General features: G+C 52.2%; 1 protein-coding gene and 1 long non-coding RNA gene across 2 annotated transcripts in view; both read right to left on the bottom strand.

Moving 5' to 3' along the window:
* XKR6 (XK related 6) overlaps nt 1-23,379 on the bottom strand; it is a 287,672-nt gene that overhangs the window by 146,204 nt on the left and 118,089 nt on the right. The gene's annotated exons all lie outside the window — the stretch shown is intronic.
* LOC116543070 lies at nt 15,410-21,842 on the bottom strand. Its single transcript, XR_004265462.1, has 2 exons — nt 16,513-21,842; nt 15,410-16,453 (listed from the first exon to the last, which is right to left on the bottom strand). It is a non-coding gene; the product is annotated as an uncharacterized LOC116543070 (long non-coding RNA).

Below are 23,379 nucleotides of genomic sequence, written 5' to 3'. Positions count from 1 at the left end.
CAGCTATGGCCCTTATTTCTCTGCTTCTCCTTGGGGCAGAACGTCTCAAAGAAACACCAGTATTCACCAGCAGCCCCTGCCAGTCTCTCCAGCTGAGTTTCGCCCACACCTCCTACCAAATTCATTCTTGCCAAAAGTCATGAAAGCCCTTAGTCCTCCCAAGTCTGAGGTCGAGCTCTCAGCACGCCTCTCCCTTGGCCTTGTTGAGCATTTAATTCAGTGGATCACCTGCATCTGCTGGACTTCTTTCTTCCCTTGGCTTCCAGACACCCCTCCTTCCTGGTTTGCTTCTAGCTCACTGTCCCCGCGTCACCCTGCTGGCTCCCCCAACTCCCGTCCTCCAGGTGCGGCAAGCTCAGCCCTCTGCAGGTGCCTGTCTCTCCCTTCTCCGCTCCGTGCTGTCCTCCCGACCACAGCTTTTAACATCATCTAGACACTGATGACGCCCAAAGTGACATCTCCAAGCCCTACACCACCCCAAGGGTGTTTCACAGGCATCTCCACCTTTCCACATTCAAAACTGAACTTTCCCTCCAGGCCTGCTCTTTCTTCAGACTTCCCCAGCCGAGTTAAGGACAGCATCACATTATCCAGTTGAGCTCAAGCCAAAAAAAAAAAGGGAAAGCTCTGGCTCCTGTTTCCCTCACGCCCCATGCCTTCTTGCCCCACCTGCAGAATGTAGGTCTGCATCCCCCAGCTTCCTCTTCTCACCCCCTCGGCTGCTACCACGTGGCTCCAACCACCAGCAGCTTTCCCCCCTGCTGCCACCCTGCACAGCAGCCAGAAGGAAGGATTTGAGATAAAATAAGACTGCAGCCCTCCAGTGCTGAAAGCCCTCCGATAGCTTAGTCTTTTTTTTTTTTCCCTCTATTTCTTCTAAAACAAACAAACAAAAAAAATGGGATACATGTGCAGAACGTGCAGGTTTGTCACACACGTACACATGTGCCATGGCGGTCTGCTGTACCTGCTGATCCGTCCTCTAAGTTTCCTCCCCCAACAGCTGAGTCTGATACTTAAACATAACACCCAACGTTCTTTCCACCGCCTGCCTCTCTGTCCCCTTCCCCAGACCCCTCACCCCCGCTGCTCCAACCAAGCTGGCTTCCCTGCTGCTCCTCCCACTCCCTAAGCAGGTGCCCACCTCAAGGGAGCTGAGCTTGCAGTGGCCTGCCTGGAAGGCTTCCTGGATCTGATGTGTTCCTTCCCATCACTGAGGTCTCTGCTCAAGGACAGCAGCTCAGAGGGGCCTCCCCTGACTCCCGAATTTAAAACAACACCCCCATCCCCATAAGGCACTATCTGTCCCCCAGCTCTTGTTTCCGAGAGCACTTCTCATCTGAAATGAGAATGTCTTTTTTGTCTGTTTATGACCTTCCCCGTGAAAATGCAGACTCGAAGATAGGAAGCTTGCGTGTCCTGGTCACTGTGGCGTCTCCAGGACTGACACTGGCTGGCATGCAGGTAAGGCTTTGTTGAACGGGTGAGTTGGTGAAGGGACGGGACGGGCGTGCTAAGGGTGGGGGCATCTCCTTCCGCCCCGTTCCTGGATGTGAGGCTCTGGGTATCTGGCTGGTGGGGGAGCCCAGAGCCCGGTTCTCTCCCCCCCTGGTTTTCTCTCCTAATTACCCCCACCCTGAGTTAAAGCTAGTGTTCTCTTCTCTCTTCCCCACCCCCACCCCGACCCCTGTTTCCAGTCAGAATGGCCTGGCCCACTGGAAGTGGTCCCAGAGCAGCACACTCCAGGAGAGCTTGGGGACCTCTGGAGGGCCCCTCACGATTCCTCTGCTGCCCACCCTCCTCCAACTCCCGCACCCCTAGCATGGGCTAAACTTTCCGGCCGCCTGCAGAAAGCCTTCTGGGCTGTGTCGTGCCACTAGGCACCTGCCTCGCTGAAGCCCTGGCCTGTGCTGCGCCTCTGGGACACTTGGTCACAGCACTGAGGGGCTCAGTCAGGGATGCCAGACAGCGCCGAGTGGAACCCAGTCTAGGCGTGAGGGGCTGAAACCCAGCTCACCCCCCACATGCCACGCTGGGCACCCAGGGTGGAACCAATGCCTCCCAAGAGACCGCAGGCCTCTTTCTGAGCCCCCAAAGGCACTGCACAAAAGCAGCAGCCCGGGATCCGCCACTGGGCTGCCCTGTGCCATCCTGGAGGAGTCACTTCCTCTTCAGGCCTCAGGCACCTTGGCTGCTTAAACAAGAGGAGGCCAGGACTAGGGGCATGGGGCTTATTTTATTTCCAATGTCTCTAAAGTCTCTGCGTTAAGCAACCCCAAGATCTCTGGCCCTGCACACTTAACCCTCTCCCGTGAGTGGTCCTACTCCCCTGCCAGCCGGAAAACTCATCAATCATAGCAGATCAATCCCAGGTCCTCCTGGCTCTAATTAGAAAGAAAGCTGGCTCCCAGGGTGCTGTGTCTCTTCCTCATTCCCAGACAGAGGAGGCAATGAATGATTCATGGCAGGAGGAGGGGCGGTGTCTCTGCAGGTCTTGGTCACCTGCTCCCAGCAGGCACTGCCCTCCTGCACCCACTTCCTGACTCTGGCTCCCGGAAACAGATGAGCTCTGACTGACTGCCAGTGCTGGAATTTATCAATGGCTTGTTCTCTCTGGAACCAGCTTTCATTGATCAAGTCTGTTTCTAGCCTCTGTTCCTGAGAATTCCCACAGGGACCAAGATACACTTGTGCTACCTTGTGGATAAAAATAAAAACATCCCCCAGTTCACACAATGTCACTTGTTGCCTTTCCTTCTCTCCAACAGACATCCCCCCATGCCACCTAAGCACGAAGGAGCGGGGGAGATGTTACCTAGGTCTCTCTGCCTCTAGAATTTAATGATTTTAACACATATACACGGAGTTTTCAGCCATGCGCAAACATGCTTCCTGGAGAGAACATGGGAAGATGCTGAACCAGTGTGCCACCAAGACAGAACTGGAGTAGACGCTTTCCCTTCTTTGAATTTCCTCTCACACTGTGATAACACTGTTTTGTGTGAAATAAAATACGGTGGGAATGTTTGGTGGGGAATCAAAGGGTGCAAGTTCCAAGAACACAGACTGTCGTGATGGCTGGTAGGTGTCACTGTGGGTGGGTGGTAAATGAAGTTAGCGGCTGGAGAGAATCGCATGCAAGGGGAGCCATATCCCTCTCCCTCTTCTGGACATTGCCCCAAAGCAAGCCACATCTGGGCAGTGAGTGCTGAGCAGGACCGGAGGTAAACGGAGAGAGCACACTGTAGTTTGTCCTAACTACTAACCCTCCTCTGATGACCACTAGATGCCACAAGGCCTGAAGCCTGGCTCACAGACTGTATGCCCTGGACAAGAAATCCATCCATGCACTGGTGTTCAAGTTGCACACTGCCCAAATATGCAATGTCCTGGGGAGGGGTGCTATTTACATTGTAGACCAGCTCATCCGAGTGTGTGTGCGTGAGCAGAGTCCTGCAGTAGTAGTGAAGAGCTACATAAATCCACGTGGCAAAGTTATAAATGTATATGCAGGCCTGCCTCATGGGGCCCTATCCCAGCCAGCCATGCTCTGGGAGGGACCTGCAGTCACTTCTCTTTCCTGCCAGCCCTTTAGGAAACCCCATTTCTGTCCCCATTGAGGGAACAACCCACAACTGTTGCCTATCCTTGGTGGTAGGCGGGAAGAAGGGAGTATGGGTGGATGGGGTGTGATATTGCTGCCGTGTGTGAGGGTCCGAGGGTGGGGGCTGCCAGGGTGGTGTTCACTGGGCCCTGGGAGCTCCCCCAAGGAGGAGGGCCAGCCCCCCTCATACAGGTGTCCAGGTCACATGACGGTGGGCCGCCCAAGGAAGAGGCCCTTTTCTAATTCACGCAAAGGCCCTACGGGCTGCTGGAGGCCTGGGCTTGGGCCAGTCCCATCTTCTCTGCAGAAGGGCAATGTCAAGGCGCAGCCAGAGGGGCTGTGGACAAGCAGATGGCCACACTCAGAGGTTTGCTTGAATGTTTATGGAGGGACGGATTTAAGAAAAAGTATTCCTGACACTTATTAAAGTGGTAAGGGTGACTTTACTCAGGGGGACTGCCACCAAGGTATAGGGAATACCGCCCTGGGGTTTTCCAGGAAGTGAAAGAGATTGGGCTCAACTCTGATGACAACAAAGACACGTAGAGATTCACAGCCCAGAAGCAGCGTGGGGTGGATGGATGGGCATCACTAAGAGGAACGTGGAGGCTGGGCGTTCTGGCTGCAGGCAGACCAAGGCAATAAGGTCCCTAGGGTGGGGGAGGAGTCATCTGATCAGATAGCAAGGGTGGGGAATTGTCACTAAAATCCTGACCCAGCAGGATTCTTGCTAAAACTGGAATAAGCAGGCCAAGGCCAGAGCCCAAGGTCGGGGCCATGAGGGCTCAGAGGAGCCTGCCTAGAGGCAAGTCATGGGTTGTCTTTGAGGAGGCTCCTGTGTCTAGGAGAGCTGCAGGCCTCCCTCAGCCCTGCAGGAAGAAGCATGGGGTTCCACGTGCCCCGCCTCACAGGACAGCAGTCCCTCTGGGGAGTCTGGACGCTGCCCCCAATCCACATCCCAGGACAGCTCTGTCTGACAAATAGCACACTCGGTGATCGGGGCCACTGCATGGATGCAGCCTCTTCAATTCACCTAGGTCTTTGCTTGCAAAGCGCACGTGGGGCTTTCCAGAATGACCTGCACAGCCTTACAGTGACCTCCCCTGGTAAAGGCAGCACAGTGGGCCTGGAGTCCACTGCACAGGAAGGAAAGCCATGGGGTGGCGGGGGAGCAAGAAACTGTGGCCCGCGGACCCTGGGTCACAGTTCTAGTTACACAACCTACTGGTGACACCTGACCTCCTTCATTCACCCCTCCACAGACTCTGTGCTCCAGACAAATGAACTTCAAGTAGCAACAACAGGAAGCCTGTCTGAAGGCCCTTCCTCCGCTTCAGGGTCTGTGCAGCCCTTGGGTCCTGACTCAGGGTTCCTCTCCCACCTCACTTCTCACCGGTGCCCCCTGCTGGATGCCCCACAGGAGGCCGTGGATGACGTCTCAGCTGCCCCTGGACCCAGTGCTGCCCCGGGCAGGGGAGCTTCTGCCTCTAGGAGAGCTAGATGAGAGGCTTCTGGAGGCGTCCTGCCACGCAGCTCAGACTCCGGGAGGCAGAAGCAGGCTGAGCCTGATTACTATTCCCAGGAGATTGCCGCCTGCTTTTTATTTATGCGTTTACTGGGAAGCTCTTTATTTACATTGCTGTAATTTACATTTCCCACAAGTGCCTTCCTTTCCCCTCTCCTTCCCTTCTCCACGTCGCTAAACGCGGGTTCCCCAGTTGCTCCCGAATGCCGGCAGCACACAGGCTCTTCTGAGGACTCCTGGGTAAACATGCCCGGCGCTCACCCGGAAAAGTGTTGAAAGGGTGGGCAGACATTTTTGTGCACATGGCAGGCTCTTGGCACTTGGTTCGGAGATGTTTAGCTACCCCAAACACATCTCCTCGAAGAGTGCCATCCCCGTAAAAGCACCTCTGGCTGTCTGACCCCAGCTTCCCAGGAACTGGGGAAAGGCAGGTCATTGGGGCCACTGCGTTCTGGAACCTGAGTGGCCTACGGAAGCAGCCATACAAGTGCAGCAATTAACGTCACCATCGATTTGGGTGAAGTCTGAAGGGTGCTCAGACTCTCTGCTACCCACTCTCTTGTCTTCAATGGGAGAGGGAGCCATGAACCTTCCTCCATGTCTTGCAGTCTCGGGTACATCGGCCTTCCTGCCCTCTCCCACCCTCCCAGGCTCCAGGCAGGGGATCACTGGGAGGACGCAGCTCTCTTTGTCCCCTTCAGGCCTCTGGTCTCACCCTTGGCCTCACTTCTCCCAGCCCAGGCTAAGAAACCCACAGGCAAGGTGGAGTCTACCCCCGCGCTGGTACCCAGCAGCCCAGGTCTGATACCTTGTCCTTGGCTGCCTAGAGCCCACTGTGCCTTTTCTCATTGCCAGGCTGCTCCCTCTTGCCTGGCTGCACTCCTTCCAATTCGGGTACAAGGTGCAGCCATGCCACTGTCTTTAAGCACAGCCCAAATCACACCCTTGCTCAAAAGCCATTCTTGACGCCCCTAGACCAGTCTATGCACAAAACATCTTCCCATGCCTCTCCCTCTCTTCATGGATCCTGTTTGCCACCCAAACTAAAGAATAACAATAAAACATCAGCTACTCTGTAAGGAGCCCCCGTTCTCTGCACTGCCTGCTTTATTTGTCTTTATCACACTTGTCTAACTCACTAGATACCTTATTTATTTCTAGAATGTAACCTTGCATGAGAGGGCTTTTTGTCTGTTCTTTTCACTGCTTTGAAACATACAGGGCCTGGCACAAAGGAGAGGCCCCAAAGCCACCTTCTGAATGACTGAATGAACAAATGGATGAGAAGTGGCATTTGTCCAGTGGTCCCAGTGTTCCGCCCTCGTCACATGCATCATCTTGGCTCATTCTCACGATAACATGCTGAGGTAAGTGCTTCACTCTCATTTCACACATTCGAGGAAGTCCGATGAATTCCCAAGGTCACAGAGGGTGGGGGCAGGTGAAGTTTTGTTCAGCAGGGGTCCTTGCATTTGGTGGAATGAAGGAAGAACCTGGGCTCCACTGACCACTATGCCCAAGCTTGGTCTGATGTCACAGTCTGTCCCCATCCTCACCTTCAATGCCCACTGGTCAAACCCCAACTCCTCGAGGACACTCTTCCTGACCCCTTCAGTTGGGCCTTGGGCTTTTTAAATCACTTTAAAAACGAACCCAAAAATCTTTTATTACATTCACACCTACCTCCTACTTCTAAACGAGGAGCTCCTGAGGACACAACGCACTGACGTGAATCAAAGCCCTGAGCACCTAACGCATCTTACAAGCACTGAACGTGTAAATGAGCGCTTGTTAAATGAAGAGAAAGAAAACAGCTTGAAAATCATCGTGTCTGTGATTTGCTGTATGTCTGTGGCACATGTATTCACCTTAAGTGTAAATGATCACCTTCGTCCCCAACTTATTTTATGCCCAGAAACTATTCTAGAATATTCGAGGACTGAATATCGGAGTGTGTCTCCCCCATCTGAGTTGTGTTCCGCCGGCACCCAACATGAGCCTTGTGGGCGATTAGGGCAGGTGGACAGTGGCCGAGAGTGTGACAGCCCGATAGAGGAGGGGTTAAGGTGGGTGTTTGCATCTGAAGAGTGCACTCGTGGGTGGGGTGCTTACCGTCTGTAGGAACTGGCTGACCCTGGGAAAGGCAGTCCCTCCAGCCTCAGCAAGCCCCAGATGTTAAAGCTTCGGGGCACAGACGCTAAGAGACCTTGGTGGTACCACCCAGCTGAGAAAGGGCACGCTCCTTGGCTCCAGGCACTGGCCCCTCAGGCCTGGGCTTCCAGACTTCTCCCACCAGGCCTGGAGCTAACTCTCCCCCAAGAGAATGCTCCCACAGGCGGTGATACGTCACCACCTGATGACAATCCTCAGATTAACACTGGGAGGAGACAGAAGCTCAGAGAAGGGAAGGGAATCCTCTGGGGTCACACAGTGGATGGCAAGGCTGGGTTCGAACACAGCTCTAAGGCTCCTAGAGAGGATCAACTGCACAGCATAAGTCCAGGGTCCCTTTACAGACCCTCAGCATGTCAGAAGGGGCGGGCCTGGTATTGCATGCAGACCAAGGCCCATTTTTCAGATGAGGAAATGAGAATGACTTCCAGGATCAGGATGAAATCTAGATCCTCCGTTCACTCCTATTGTGTTCTTCCCAACACCCCACCTTGAATTATTTCATAGAACACTTTTACTTTATTAATACAAACCCGGTCATCATCATCATCATCTTCCCAATTTTCATGCCTGTGGAAAAACTTACCCACCTCCTTTGTCCCTAATGCAATAAGAAAGCACTGGCCGGCCGGGAGCGGTGGCTCAAGCCTGTAATCCCAGCACTTTGGGAGGCCGAGGCGGGTGGATCACGAGGTCAAGAGATCGAGACCATCCTGGTCAACATGGTGAAACCCCGTCTCTACTAAAAATACAAAAAATTAGCTGGGCATGGTGGCACGTGCCTGTAATCCCAGCTACTAAGGAGGCTGAGGCAGGAGAATTGCCTGAACCCGGGAGGCGGAGGTTGCCGTGAGCCGAGATCGCGCCATTGCACTCCAGCCTGGGTAACAACAGCGAAACTCTGTCTCAAAAAAAAAAAAAAAAAAAAAAAAAAGAAAGCACTGGCCACCCCCAAACCCAGATGGATACTGGGGGTCAGGCAACCAAGATGTTGGGGTTTAATGGACCTAGGCTGTGATGAAAGTCTGCTGACCTTTCGGACTCTAGAGGAGGAGAGAAGTGGGCTGGCTGCGTGGAAACCCAGCCCCCCTGACCAGGGCTGAACCAGAGCCAGTGCAAGTGGGGAGCGCGGAGTAAGAGAAAAGAAACCTGGAGCTGATCTTGCCCACTTAAGGCACAGAGCTTCTCTGCAATGAGGCCCTGAGCTTCCAGCCTCCGCCTTTGCACAGGCTGCCTCCTCTGCCTTTCCCACACCCCCTTGCCTGGGGGCGGGGGGAGATTCTCACTTCACCATTCAGGTGAATTGTCAGGTCCCAGGGAGGAGGAGGACCCACTGTGCCCTCCACATGTCCTGTCCATCCTCTGGGATGGTCTTAGCAGAGGACACGGCTAGAGGCTATTAAAACAACCACTGCTGGCCTGCTGAGGCAGCTCACACCTGTAATCCTGGCACTTTGGGAGGCTGAGATGGGTAGATCACTTGAGGTCAGGAGTTTGAGAGCAGCCTGGCCAACATGGCGAAACCTGTCTACTGAAAATACAAAAAGTAGCCCTGCGTGGGGGTGGGCACCTGTAATCCCATCTATTCAGGAGTCTGAGGCAGGAGAATCACTTAAGCCTGGGAGATTTCACAAAAATCTCAAACAAACAAAAACACAAAGAAAACACTGCTGCCACCTCTACCGCATGCCTGTCGCTTAATGCACATTGTTCTTAATCCGCACAACTTCGCTGCCAGTCGGTGGAATTATCCCCGCTTTACAGAAGAGGAAACTGAAGCTCAGAGAGCTGAAGTGGCGTCCTGAGCCCTTGGCCAGTAAGCGGGGCAGGACCAGGCTCTCTCCCAGCTTTGCCCAAGGCCTCCTATCCAGACCAAGAGCTTTGCAGGCCCAGCATCCCACAGCCTGGATCCACTGCTTTCTAGGACTCCAGCGGGGTTTGGGCGCTCTGCCGCTGCGCTCCCCACGTGGCGACCCCCTGCGAGGGCCAGCGTCCTGCAGGCCGGCGAAGTCCCCGTGCCCCAGAAATCTTTATAGAGCGAATGAATGAAGGAACAGATGACGGACGTCAACAGAATGAGCAATAAGCGCCCGGGAGTTCCCGGCTCGCGCTTTCCCCCTCCAGCCCCCAGCGAGCAGGAGCAGGTCTGGCGCCCGAGGGGTGTCCCTGGCCGAGGGCACCGCGCGGCCCCGCGTCTCGGCGCCGGCGCCCAGAGGGAGGCCCCGCCCGACCGGCAGCTGCGGAGCCATCTGCTGCGAGGGCGGCGCCGCTCCACTGTTTGTTTACAACCCGGCCCGGCGGGCGACAGGAGCTCGGCTCCTCTTCCAGGCGGGCGGCAGTGCCAGCGGGGGAGGCTCGGGGCGCAGGGGTGTGGCGTGGGAGAGGCGCAGCTTTGTTACCCGGCTCCCTGGCCCGCGCCCCGGGCCGCTTCTACCCCACGGCTCCCTCTAGCCCCCTGGAACCTCCTGCGCGACGCCACTGGAGTGTGGTCCACCAGGACAAGAGCATTTATTTCCGGGATCCAGGAGTGTTCAGGATGAAGGGAGGTATGGCGCAGGGTAGCACCTAAAAAAACCAAGGCTCCTGCCGGGTCCCTGTCCGTGACGGGATGGTCGTTAGGCCTTTCACAAAATCTCTCTAGAGTCCAATAGCTCACCCAACTCAGGAGATTCCCCTTTGTGACAGTGGCCAGATACAGGCGATAAGGTCTGGATGAAAATTCATCCCGGGGAAAATATAATTCCATTTTTTTAAGAAAAGCATTCTGAGGTAAGTGCACTTCTGGTGCACTTAGCAACTGTTTCATGGACACTTGGAGAAAATGTGTATTCTGCAACTGCTGGATGAAGTATTGCATGCAGGTTATTAGATTCTGCCATTTATTAGATTTTTACTGCCATTCCCCACAGTAGCCACAAGCCCAGGGTTGGCTCGGAGCTTGGGGAGGGTGGCCAGCGGAGATAAAGAGGAATAACCCCAAGGTCTGAGCTTAGGGGTGCTAGCGTCCCTCCTGCAGGTAAAGGGAAGTGACATCTGGACAAAAGTGATGCTAAGAGCCAGGTTTTGAAGAGACAGCTAGTGTGGGAGGGGCAGCCAGCAGCAGGGCTCTCCCTCCTCCCGCCCGCCTCCACCTCTCCAGCGCCACCACCAACGCCCCCTCCACCCCAGCCTGCAACCAGACCTTTCCTAGACCATGAGAACCTGGAGCCTCTGCTTCCTCCACGGGCCTGCAGTGCCTTGATGGTGCCACCCACCAGGAACTAGGGCTGCTCCCTCTACTCGCAGAGAGATGCTTGTGGGAGAGGTGACCTGATCCTGGGATGCCCAGGAACTTGTTTCTACATGATGATCAGTGTGTTTGGGTTTTTCTCCTGGATACAAGGAATTAAGAGGTTACAAAGTCGCAACAAAAAGGAGGTTACACTTCCTGCCCACAAAGGAGCTCGCAATCTAGAAGGGAAAGACGAAATGGACAGGAATCACCATCATTCAGCGCCTGCCTACTATGTGCCAAGTGCCGAGTTTGGTGGTGTTCTGGCAATTCATCCAATAAGTACTTAATTACATCCTGCACTGCACTGAGCCCTGTGGATGAAGCAGAGAACTGGTGTTGTGGATGAGGAGAGACAATACAATTCCAATAACAGCACGTGTGCCATAAGGGAAATACCTCTTTTAATCCTGATACAAACCCTGATGAAGGGTAAATATTATCATCCCCATTTTACAGATAACGGCTCAACAAGGAGAAACAGCTTGCCCAAGATCTCTGAGGCAGGGTTTGAAGCTAGGTCTGAAGCCTGTGTTCTGAAGGCAACATCCACCTAGTGGAGAGGGTTGGAGATGGAGATGGCTCGTCTGGCAGCTCTGGACTGAAACGGCTGGGCCACAGCATCATGAATGGCAAAGGTTCCTTGCTGGAGCTAAAGCAGAATAGACATCCACTTGGAGAGCGCTGTTTTCACAATTCTGAACCAGCCGGGCACAGAGGCTCATGCCTGTAATCTCAGCATTTTCAGAGGCCCAGGCAGGAGGATCACTTGAGCCGCAGGAGTTTGAGACCAGCCTAGGCAACATGGCAAAACCCCAACTCGACAAAAAGATACAAAAATTAGCCAGGTGAGACGGCATGCACCTGTAGTCCCAGCTACTGGGGAGGCTGAGGTGGCAGGATCACCCGTGCCTGGGGGGGGTTGGGGATGAGGGGGGTGAGAACATGTCACGGCATGCCAGCCAGGGTGACGGAGTGAGACCCTGTCTCGAAAAAAAAAAAAAAAAATTCTGAACCAGTTAAAATGGGAACAGACCCTGTGACTAGGAGTCAGCATCCGACAATCCCAGTTGGCAGAACTTCCCTCAGTACACATCCGATCATTCATTCACTCATTCAACACACCCTGAAAGATCGCCCTGCCCTGCTGGAAGGGCCCATCCCGGGGGCTGTGGAGGTGCAGAGGAATGTGAATTAAACATCCATTCCCCTGTTCCAGGAGCAGAAGCCCAGGACAAGGCCAGCCCATTAAACCTACTTGGCCCAAAGAAGAAGGAAGGGGGCTGGGCAGAAGAGGCAGGAGGGCAGCTGTTGGTGGCTGTGTGAGGACATCACCATCACTGGAGGCTGTTAAAATGAGTCTATGTGCTTGGGTCAGCCAAGGACGTGGCCAGCATCAGCTGCTGCTGCTCTTAGCTTCCCGGCCCGTGTCCCTCGGCTGGCCCTGCTCCTCCCTCCAAAGAGCAGGCAAGAATTCTAACAGGGTGAAACCAGGACAGTGGCTGGCTCATACATCCAGGGGAAAAATGATCTGAAAGCACCGAATTCCATGGGACAGACGGGCCAGGAAAACCAGGATGCTCAGACAAAGGAGACCTGACAGCAGACAGCAAATAGCATTCCATCTGGAAGTATGACAGGGCAGGAGGAGAAGCTGCATGCATCGGCCCATCCTGCCCTGGCTAGTGCATGCCAAGGCACTGGGAGAGGGGGACCGTGGAGAGTAATGCAAACTATCACGCCCCAGGAGGCCTGGGAGCCAGGGCCAGAGGGTGGGGAGGAGCTGCAGGTTTCTTAAAAGACCCAGGAGGACAACCGTGACATATGACCTATAAGCCAAATATTTATAAATGGATTCAGATCTTCTCCTCGGTTGATGCCTGTATTTATACGTTCCTTCATTTAGCCCTAACTCTCCTTATCCCCCTAGTAAGATCTTATAAACGAAATGCACACACACCAATACTTCCAGCTCCATGAGGTCAGGAGGCATTTCATTAACACCAACTCTCCTCTACGTGCCTGGTCCAGCAAAGACCCAGGCAAAATGAGGGCTGATTGGCTGATTAAATGCACTATCAGGGGAGAGTTTCTAGTTAAAACAATTTATCTAGATCCTTTAAAAGCAAAGAATCCCACAAGAGTAAACATAATTACCCTTTAATGTGATCTGGTTTTTAGTTGGAGTTTCATCTTTTTTTTTTTTTTTTGAGACGGAGTTTTGCTCTTGTTACCCAGGCTGGAGTGCAATGGCGCGATCTCGGCTCACCGCAACCTCCGCCTCCCGGGTTCAGGCAATTCTCCTGCCCCAGCCTCCTGAGTCGCTGGGATTACAGGCACGCGCCACCATGCCCAGCTAATTTTTTGTATTTTTAGTAGAGACGGGGTTTCACCATGTTGACCAGGATGGTCTTGATCTCTTGACCTCGTGATCCGCCCGCCTCGGCCTCCCACAGTGCTGGGATTACAGGCGTGAGCCACCGCGCCCGGCCTGGAGTTTCATCTATTTTATGGAACACACCCTTTTTTAAATACCATGACATAAACAGCTATGTACTTATAGAAACTGTTCTCTCTTCTCCCTGGGCACAGAGCTAGCCCCACCTCTCAGCCTCTGTGGCAATATCCGTGGCTGTGCGCCTGAGTTCTAGCCAATGGGACGTGAGTGGAAGTGGGTGTCCCTTCCAGGCCTAGTACGGAAATTCTCCTGCAGGCAATTCTATTCTTTTGCCTGGTGCACTGGCTAGAAGTGAAAGACTCCAGCACCCCTGGAGATAGAGGATGGAGTAGCCTGGGTTCCTGAGTCCTCATATGGAATGCCACTCACAATTTGGCATTTGGACTCCTATATGAACAAGAAATAAATTTAAATCCTATTAAGGCTGGGCGCAGTGGCTCATGGCCATAATCCTAGTGCTAAAGGAGACCAAAGCGGGAAAACCACTTGAGGCCAGGAGTTCAAAACCAGCCTGGGCAGCGTAAGTGAAATCCCAGTCTCTACCAAAAAAAAATAAATAAAGTAACATAAAATAAGATCAGCTGGTCTTCAGAGGGACAGAACTAATAAAGAAAAATAAATCAAAGCTAAAAAAATAATAATGCAAAGAAAGAACAAAAAGTAAAAAAAAGAAAAAAAAAACCCACAAAATAAAATGAGCCAGATGTGGTGGTATGAACCCGTAGTCCTAGCTACTGGGGAGGCTGAGGTGGGAGGACCACTTGCATCCAGGAGTTGGAGGCTGCACTGAGCTATGATCTCATCTCTGCATTCCTCCTCGTGTGACAGAGCAACACCTTGTCTCAAAAAAAAAAAAAAATCCTATTATGCCACTGAGATTATGTTATGGCATTGACCTATTACAGCACCCAGCACTAGCCCAGCATGGGCACTTATATGCATAACATGGCTGGCAAGCCAGGCTTGGGTAGGGGAGGTACCGGTAAGGGTTAAGTTTTAATATATGGGTAGGGGCCGACGCCAGGAACGAAGATAAGGAGTTCTGAGAATTCCTGGTATGCTTGGCTTGGCAAAATTTTTTGGAATCCCCCATTCCCTTTTCCACCTGCAACTTGCACCTGGCCACAGATACTCTCCACTTACCGTTCATCAAGTCTCCCCCAAAGTGGCTACTTGACACTGGGGTTTAACTGATGGCCTCAGATTATTTTCAATTAGAGACTGAGTGAATGCATATCTTTCTCTTTGAACTTTTTCCTGAAGCTAATAATTTCCCTGAATCTTCTGAGCTTGCCATCGGGTCTGACAAAAAGCTTACTGGGCGCCTTGTTCTGCCTCTATTTCATGCAACCTTCTGAAGTTCTCTTTTATATCCACATCCATCAATCCTTCCCTTTCTACTGCGTTTGGGTTCTATCTGTTTCATGCATCACCTCCCCACATTCCCTGCCTGCATCCTCCAGTCTCACCCTGCTCTGCCCTGTTCCCTGTTTCTTTTCCAATAAATGGTTTCCTTCATCTTCCATGCATTTCCTCCCTTCCCAGTGCTCCAACCACAAGCCCACTTATTTTCCGAGACACACCCCTCCCCATTAATCTTTCACCTGGGAAAGAGGGGCTAAAGCCTTCCTTTCTATTCTTGTCCATCTCTGTCTTGGTTAATTAGAGCCTTGTGAAAAGCAAACTAAAACTGTTCAACTCTCTGTTACGCCCTGACTCCCCTGTCCCTTGTGGTCGTGGCCCACCATGTGATCACATAGTTCCTAATCTGTTATCATGCTAAGAGGGAAGAAAGTCCCCGACATCTCAAAAGAAAGGAAGCACAGCAATTTATAGAAAGAAAGTGCTTAGTCAAAAGTATACTGCAAGCATTGTCACTGATTTGTTCTCAACTTTTCCCTCATTAAACTTTTCATTTTCTGCCATAGCAAATATAAATCAACTTCTAGCAAGTTTCCTGAGACATTTCAAATACTTGCACGCTCCATTCTTCATTCCCTTCTTCCTCTAGGCATTTATAATTCTTATAATTCCAAAATTACTTGGGATCATTCACAACAAAAGGCACACAAATAATAAAAATAACTTATAACATGAAAAATATATGAGCCACGGTAGCAAATGGCAAGGTCCATGAATCTGCGTATCCTAGGTTAAGGATACTCCTTGTCACTGAGTGCAAAACTGAATCCTGAGCTAAGCGCAAACAGAGTTAAAGACAAAGCAAAAAGGGAAACAGAAGAAGTGACAAAGAACTCAATGACAAAAACTAGAAAGCATCCTGTACCTGCTTTGTTACTCTTTGTTACTCGAACTACTTTAAAAATATTTCTTTCCATCCTGCCTTTGCTAAAAGGATATGACAGTATAAAATTTTTAAAAAATCATTTTTGTGAAAATAAAGACAAGACATGCTAAATGGGATATGTGTGTGGAAGGAAGACTAATTCTAACTTTCTTTTAAAAGCCTAGACTCACGGGAATGAACACAATTGAGTACAGAATTTAGCTGTGACCTTCCCAGCACCCATGGCAAAGAGGTAAACACAAGAAGATGATAGAGCTGAATTTTTTTTCTAACCACAGTTACAAGATAGTCACTTCGTAACTATGAGAAGAAGTTGTCTTATGGGTCCTGTCAGTTCCCTTACTCTTTACAAAAACTCTTCAGGGTTTCTATCATGTAATCTTCAAAATCTTTGGCCAACTCTACCATGCAGTGGCTTCATCATAAGACCCAACTCTCTGCCTGCACTGAGGACATGACTTTATCCTTGGATCCGAAGTTTCCCAGGCATTTAGGTACCGTGGCCATGACAGGCCTCAAATCAGCCACACCAACTGCAGTGTCACCTACTTATTTTTTTTCTTTCATTCTACTTGCATTTTTACTTAATAAGTTTTGTTATCCAGGGAAATCCCTACTTTTCGGGACTAATAGCCTCGAGAACTGTTTGTATTCCTTCCTGGCTGTGAACAACTTCTCCTTTCTCGCATTCCACCTGAATTCCTCCAAACCCAGCTAAAGTTTCATCTCTTCTGCGGAGCCTTTCCTGATAACTCAGCCTGAGAGCTGGAACGTCCTCCGTGGAGCCCAGGGCTGGCTCCTGCCTCCTACTGCACAGCCACTGTCCTCAAATAGGCAGTGGCATAGCTTCCCTAGCAACCGAGCACATCGCAGATGCCCCATGCACCTGGCAATGTGGCAGGGCTAAGCGATAGATGTGGGCCACAATGCCTGAGTAAGTCCCTCTTCAAGCCTCAGTTTCTCCAGCTATAAAATGGCAAATGGGCTGGAGAAGACGGGGCTCTGTATTCTCTGAAGTCTCTGCCATCTGGAAGTCCCGCGTTCTTTGGCATCCCCCAAATGCACCCTGACTTGGGTGTTTTCTGCTGCTTCAGTTTTCCTTCCAGGGAGTCGCACTCATGGGTCTTTTAGCAATGAGCAGCCCTACTTCAGTTTTCCTTCCAGGGAGCTGCACCCGTTGGTCTTTTAGCAATGAGCAGCCTTTCTTTTCTCGACAGCCCTGCTGCACCTCGCCTCTGCCCAAGGCAGGCACATCCCAGAGTCCTGGACGGCCTTATGACCCCCTCTCTGCTCTCAAACTGGACTGGTCTCTGCCTGTTCGAAACAGACTATTTTTAGCCCCCATTTCTGTCTGCTCAGTTTTTCTGCATCCCACCATTTCTATGGCATCTTCAGTAACGCACTGAAATTTCTGTCGCTGTTGAAACACTTAGTCTGTTCTTGATTTTGGACATAAGCCACCAAGTCCTGGACTGTCCACTGACAGAGCTGCTCCAGTCTAGTTGTGGTTCTGCCTCCTGGCAGGCTCTGCACCTCTGTGGACATGGCTAAACCTCTCTGGGCCTTGGTTTCCACATTTACCCAACAGAGACGGCACCTGCCCAGGCTGACTCCAAGTTAGCAAACGAGACCATGCCATTCCAAGTGTGGCCATAAGCACCTCTTCCCTCCCACTCCTGGCTCCTCCTGGGACCCAGTTCATGTCATCCCCAATGCCACACTCTGCTTGACCAGCTAACAAGGCCAGTCCTGGGAAAACCTTTCCTCCAAAGCATGTGGACAGCACTTTAGAGTTCACAGATCACTTTCTCATATGCTGTCCTTTGAGGCATTACAAATGATGACCATTTTCCAGATGAGGCAGCTGAGGCTCAAGCAGCTCGCCCAGGACATGCATCCAGGTCGTCAAAAACCAGACCTCACGCTCCCCATCTGCAATAGGCTGGGGGAACGCTCGAGAGGCCCACCTGAGCTGCAGGTGTTCACACGCAGTGGTCCCAGAACCCACACTCCCACTCCTCCCCACACTGAGGGATATGTGGGCCATTGTCACCTCCCCACAAGGGCTCACTCCCACTGTAGTAGTGCGACACGGGGCTGTGCAGGTGCACATGTAAGCTTCATGGGGGTGGTGGTATAAGGAGGCAGGGACAAGACCCCGGCGAGGAAGACTGTGGGGGACAGGGCTGTGTGACACTGCTTCATCTTGCCCATAAGCTGTGGCTGAGGGAGCAGACAGTTTCAGAGAGACGTCACCCAGGCTGGCAGGGAGGGGAACATGTCTGACGCGGGCATCTGAGTCATCCTGGCTGAGGAGGAGGAGGAGGCTCTGACTCTCCCAGCAGGGGCAAGGGCGAGAGCCTGGGGCAGCAGCTTGAGGTCCTAGAATAAACCTGCACATTTGGCTTGAGCTTGCTGCTCTGTGGATTCCCTTGCCTCCCGGACACCAGGAGCAGCCACACTGGCGGCCTGGGCAGAGACCCCCACCTGGGTGATCTCTACCCGGGCACCTCTCTTCTGACCATCAGAGTCCCCTTTGGACATTAAAAGGGTTGAACTGGACCACGCCTGAGGTCTTTTTGAGCCCTGATGTTCTAGGATTCTAAATCTGCACAATATTTTGGTGCTTATTAACAATGTCAGACAGCGGAACATTATTTATCTTATACATGGGCCAAGTGATAACAGACATTTCCTGAAAGGTAAAGATTCCCCAGGTGAAAAATCCACCCCCGGCGCGGTTTCTCTCCCTGTTACCAGCTGAGTGGGGTAGGGACAGATGGCTGGTGGGTACCCACAGGCTCCATTCTAGTTGTGGTCCTGCCTCCAGGGCCCCGCACCAGACTCCCTGAAGCTGAATGTGGCCACATGACAGGTCCAGAGAATGGGACAGGGGTCTCGGCCACTTCCAAGAGCAGGTATTTCAGAGGTGGATGTGCCTCTCCACACTTTGTGCCCCATCTGCCAGCTGGAGCACAGGACTGTTCTGGGGTGGCGCCGCTGAGCCTGGGGTCTCTCACGACTGCAGCCGCACCCACGCTCACTAGCTAATGTGGCGGCAGGGTGCCCTGGTCAGTCTGTGTTGTGAGTAAATGTGGGGTGGTTCCTGTTGCTCGTCCACCTCCCCTGCTGGATTCTGGGCTCCCTGGGGTTTGGGGTCACATCTGACTTTTCCTCCTGTCTCCAGGGCCGACCTCAGCACCTGACTCAATACTGGTTTGTTGATTTAAGAAAAATGCACCTTCAACAGCCTCTCCCAACCCATCTGCTCTTTGTGGTCCTAGAGTTGGAGGCTGGGTGCCCAGTGGCTGTCCTCACTCCCTGGGAGGGGCCCTTCCAGCTCCATCATCTCAGACCATTGGAGAAAAGGGGGGCTTCGTGACCACCTCCTCCAGAGGCAGCCTGGGGGCAGCTATGGTCATCCTGCTGACTGAGGGCATCCCTGGCATACGGCGGGTGTGGGCTGGGCAGGCTGAACATCTCTTGATGGGCAACAGTCCCCTCCATGAAGGACTGTCCTGCCCAAATGCCATGAGTGTCCTGACATGGATGCTTGGGACCCTGACACTTCTTGAGTCATTTCCCATTTTTTCTCCTGCCCCCTTTGCCCTGCCATTTACTAAAATCCCTTCTGTTCCCTGCCTGCTCCTTGCCTGCACCATGCTCTCTCCTTCTCTCTTCTATAGAGAGCTGGCTGCTTCAGGCAGCCTGGAATGGCATCTCACAGGTACTGGTGCCCACACAGCTGTGTGGACATGGGCAGCGTGGGCTTCTCCTCTGTACACAGCCTGCCCACCCTGCCTTTCCCCAGAGAGAGGCTTCCCAGGGACATAGGCTCCTACAGGGGCTGCTGCCAACCCAGCCAGCTGGACATTGATAGTGTGACACACACATGGACTCCCACCGGCAAACAGCCCACCCCTGGCCAGTGCGGGCCCTGCCCCCTTGTCACGCCCCCCCTGCTTCCTCCCACCACATCCGTGTGCTGGCAAGAAGCACAACTACCCAACCCCCACCCCCCACACATATCCATGCGCTGGCAAGAAGCACAATCATCTGCCCTGGATCCCTGTGGTGCCGGCCACACTGGTTATAACTGATTTCTTCCTTCAGAAAGGCCCCGCCAGGCAGAATCTCCTCCCTTGATCTGAGTCCACTCCTGTACCTATGTTCTCCCACCTGCCCCTCCCCAGGCTGCTCCTTTTCAACAGGGCGGTTCTCCCACTGCTCCATGGCCAGCCTGCCGTCGGGTCCCGGTCATGGCTAACTTACAAGAGCAATTACCAGAACTTCCATGTTTTCCCTTCCCCAAGTCGTGCCCCTTTAGCAGAGCTGAGAGCAATACCACAATCACTGCCACCAAGTGGGGCAGTTCAGCACAGAAACATGGCCCTAGGGTCCTCCTTAATGGGATAAAGCGTAGAGGCCTCACTGTCTTTGATGAGGCATGCAGGTTCTACTCTCTAATGATATGACAAAAAAAAAAAAAAATCTACATTTGGAGGGATCCACTCCGGCCCTCAGCCTCCCAGGAGCCCTGGGCTTCTTTCTCAGTCTGAAGCAGAAGCACACCCCCTGGCCATCTCCCACCAGAGGATCTAGCTCTCCCAATCTCCCCTGACTCCTCCTGCAATGGCTCTCCTGCAGGGCCCTCCCTGGCCAGCCAGACCTCAGGGTCATACAGGTTTCAGCTCACATGACTGCACCCCTGTCTCCTTCCCTTCTCCACTTCGTCTGATGACCCTCATGATGGGTCATCTAGGAGCCATACCCCCAACCCCAAGTGCCATCTTCCCCTACCCCCAAGCTGAGCGTAAAAGAAAGCACCCCAGAGTGCAATCAGCCCATTGACATTTCCAGAAGAGGGTTCTGGAGAGCATCAATAAGCAAACACAATAAAGGGGGAGAGGGGAACAGAGGTGCAAGAGAGTTTAGGGGTCAAGATTTCTGTACTGCAGAGCCTCCCAGAGCCTTCAATGCACTCACGGGCAAGTGGATTTCCAAGAAGAGGATGCAGCATGCGGTGTGGCCCAGACTCACTGGCAGGCTAAGCTTTGTGACATGGGACCTTCTAGGAACACATCGTGGAAAAAACTATCTGAGTCAACCTTGGGTATTATAATGTTCTCCAAAGGGCCTTGATATTGACCCAAGGAATAGTTAATAGAGGCCAGGCTGGTTTCTGACTTTCATCCTTCTGCAGGCATTTCCCAAGCAGTGTTTCCTAAAGGGATCATCTGAAGTTGAGCCGAGAACTATGTAGAACTCTCCCTTCCCCCAGCCCCACAGCTTCAGCTTCCGGGTTCTGAACATGGTTCTGGACATGGAGAAATAGAAAGCGGACCCTCAGGCACAGTGCTAGAGGACAACAGTCCTTAGTCTGCGGTCCCCGTGATCTCCAGGACTGTCACCACTCATGTATTTGCTCTGCATCTTGGTTTCTGTTTTTGTAGAACATGGATATTATTAATCTGTGCCTCATCGATCCCTGCTGAGAGGTTTAGATAAAAGATGGAGACTGGGTTTGTACCAGTACACTTCAATGAAAAAAATATTTCCTCAGTGACTCTAAAGAAACATTTTTGCTAGATTTCACATACATGGGCAAGAACTAGAGACTCTGAGGATTTAAGACCTATTTTTGGGTCGGGGGGAGAAGATCAGAGAGGGGCAAGTTGGGGAGGTGGTGGTTAAAAGGCAAAGCAAAATAAAACAAAAAGCCAAGTAATGAGTGAGCAGGCTCTCCCCAAAGCTGGTCTTCAGGCTGGTCTCATCCTGAAACATGCCAGTGCCTTACAGGTACATCCCAATGGGCAAAACAGCAGGAGGTCGAACGGGATTAAAATGTGAATGTCATGACTCACCACATTTACATAGCACTTTACAGTTTAATACACAAAACACTTTTATACACATGATTCCATTTGAGCTTCATATAATCCTTACCTAGGAGCCAGAGTAGAAAGGGCTCTCTGATTTATAGATTGTGAATCAATAATTAGGTGGCATGCTCAAGATCACCCAGCTTACTGGAAAACCAAAAACCAAGATGGAAGCCTTCTGCCTTCCTGCCCACTGCCCCTCATTCCTCCTGCTGAACCCACCAGACCAGGGGTACGTGGCTGGTAAGGATATCAAGGAATGAATGAACAAATCAACCAACCCATCATTAGGGCACCATCCCAAGAAGCTACATAGTCGCTGGCACACAGGGGGCACGGCTTGGGTGGCACAGCGGGTTGGCCATCTCCTCCCGGCCCGTTCAGCTCATTCACTGCAACAGGGCCATGAGCAAAGCAAATGTTTGTTAATGGACACTCCTATCACATTCGCAAAGCTGGGCAAAGCGGCGAGATGGTGTGAGGTCTCAGAGCCTAGGCACAGCTTCCTCACGGGCGTGTGGTCATTGCTCAGCATTTAGGGCCCTGGAGCTACTGAAGAAATGTGTTTTTTTTTTTTGAGACAGAGTTTCGCTCTTGTTTTCCTGGCGTGATCTCAGCTTACTGCAACCCCCCCGCCCCCTGTTCCAGCGATTCTCGTGCGTCAACCTCCTGAGTAGCTGGGATTCCAAGCATATGCCACCATATCAGGCTAGTTTTTTTTTTTTTTTTTTTTCTTTTTGTATTTTTAGTAGATACGGGGTTTCACCATGTTGGCCAGGCTGCTATCGAACCCCTGACCTCAGCTGATCCACCTGCCTCGGCCTCCCAAAGTGCTAGGATTACAGGTGTGAGCCACTGCGCCTGGCCACTGAAGAAATATTAGTAAGACGAGGATGAGGCCTGTCATGGGCAGAATTTGGTCCTTCCTGAATTCAGAGCGGAATTCCTACCCCCAGTACCCCAGAATATGACTGTATTTGGAGATGGGGCCTTAAAGATGTAAAATGAGGTCGTGTGGGTGGCCCTGATCCAATGCAACTGGTGTTCTCTTGGAGAGGAGATTAGGAGACTCACAGAGGGACTATAGGAGGACACGGGGAGAAGGCAGGTGTCTGCAAGCCACGGAAAGAGGCTTCGAGAACACTGCTGGTACCTGGACTTAGGACTTGCGCTCTTGGGAACTGTGAGACAGTAAATGTCTGTTATTCATCGGTGCCCCCAGTTTTTGATGTTTGCTATGAGGGTCTTGGCAAATGAATACAAGGCCCAAGGTCAGGCTGTGACCCACGAAGGTGATGTAAGGCGGCCCAGCACCCTCTCCCCACTGGGCAGTCATCCATGTGAATGTCCTCTGTGTTCACATCACAGGACATTCACTCTTCCTTTCCCGATGAGTGTCCACTGAATACACGCACTACACCAAGAAAATCAGATCATATTTAGACCTTCAAAGAGCTTAAAACCCAGAATAATATAAAAACACACGGCCAAGGTAAATACAGAGAAAACACCCAATTGTTTTTAACATGATGTGTCCAACAGCCAGTGTGGGCGTTGACTGTTTCCCGGAGGAGCAAGCTGTCTGTGGTGACTGCATCTCTAGCTAACCCGCTGACACCCAGTCAACCCACATCAGTGATGAGAAATCACCCGTATGGCCAATACCGTCCTCTCAGCTACCCCCACCTGTGTCTTGGTGAGGTCTGTGGGAAAGACAGCAGGGCTCCTCTCAGCGTCCGCATTTCACAAGTGAATGTGCAGGCTTACAGAAAGTTATAAGACTTGCACAAGGTCATGCATCTTATACTGGTGAAGCGATAAGTCACAGGTCTCACATTGAGTGAAAAGAGAAGGGAGAGAACTCCATCCCCCAGGCTCGCTCCCTGCTCTGCCCCTGGGACTCCGGGTAGAGAAGGCGGGGGCCACCCCTACCAGGCAACACCACATGTGTTGGGGTGAGGGGACACTGGTGGTCAGAGAGCAGAACAGTTGTGGCCAGAGTGTCTCCACTGTGCCTGAGGCTGCCTGCCAAAGTTGCCCCCACATGCTAAGCCAAGCGCGGTGGCTCACACCTATAATCCCAGCATTTTGGGACGCCAAGGTGGGCGAATTACTTGAAGTCAGGAGTTAGAGACCAGCCTGGCTAACATGGTGAAACC

This window comes from Sapajus apella, unplaced genomic scaffold, assembly GCF_009761245.1.
Source record: "Sapajus apella isolate SASKATOON/1434 unplaced genomic scaffold, GSC_monkey_1.0 scaffold180, whole genome shotgun sequence".
Taxonomy (NCBI): Eukaryota; Metazoa; Chordata; class Mammalia; order Primates; family Cebidae; genus Sapajus; species Sapajus apella.
This window is presented reverse-complemented; position numbering and strand designations above follow the sequence as displayed.